The sequence below is a fragment of the Alosa sapidissima genome, chromosome 1, assembly GCF_018492685.1.
Source record: "Alosa sapidissima isolate fAloSap1 chromosome 1, fAloSap1.pri, whole genome shotgun sequence".
Lineage (NCBI taxonomy): Eukaryota > Metazoa > Chordata > Actinopteri > Clupeiformes > Clupeidae > Alosa > Alosa sapidissima.
In genome coordinates, this window is record NC_055957.1 from 36,572,382 (window position 1) to 36,573,462 (window position 1,081).

Sequence of the window (1,081 nt, forward strand, 5' to 3'; positions counted from 1 at the left end):
TTTTAAAACACACTGGCCAATGTGTCATCCAAACGGTGTCATATCCTTTTATTATATATATATATATATATATTTATCACTGCTTTGCAATATTTCCGCTCATTCTCTGCCACAATGTTTAAAGCAGTTGTGACCAAGATGGGGGATTTACAACAGCTCCTCAAGAGAGGCAAATTATTTTCAGAGTCCTCGCAAGACCTCATGTTGATATAACAGGCTCTGAGACAGCGATTGTTAATGCAGAGTATTGGGAATTTTTCTCTAATCCCCTTTGCAATGGTCGGGAATGGGGATTCTATCCGTGACTGTGACAAAATGAATGATTCTTGTCTGTAAAACGCAAAAAAGCTGCAGACCGTGGCCCTATCTACAGCATCACTCTGGGGAAACTAGCCCAACATTTTAGTTCTACACCACAGTGTGTGTGTGGGGCAGTAGTGGTGGTGGTGGTGGTGGTGGTGGGGGGGGGGGGGGGGGGGGGGGGGCATTCTTCTTCACTCTACAATTTGGAGCAGATTGGCGAATGATTTTAATGATTGATTGGTATCAGGCCTCCAAGCTGGTTTAAAGGACACCACAAAGGGGTCCACGCTGTGTGGGAGATGGGATTGGACAGAGAAAGGGTTCAACATGTTTTACTGAGTTATTTTCCAAAGACAGATTAAAGACAGTTTCTGCTAAATGAAAAAAGCCTGCTAATAACCAGGTACAGGCATAGCCTCTAATTTCAGGGGTGTGGAACTGTTGGAGTTGTCATGGCTACTCTGATGGTTGTGACTCTGTCAACAACCGATCAAAGAAATCATTTGTTTAAAGAGGCTATAAATGTTATATGCACAACGTTAAAGGCTAAACATAATCTAAGTAATTCTCTTACAAGCATCACAGTTTTCCATTTTTACAACCTGAATCTAACACCCCATAGCAATTTCATTTCAATGACTGAAGCCATAAAGCTGTGATCACGGATCAGTGAAACTTAATATTAGATAATAGAACAAAATCTGGAGCAGCTGCCTACACATCAACAACATGATTTTTGTAGTGGTTAAAAGACCTTTGTGAGTAAGAACAACCAAAC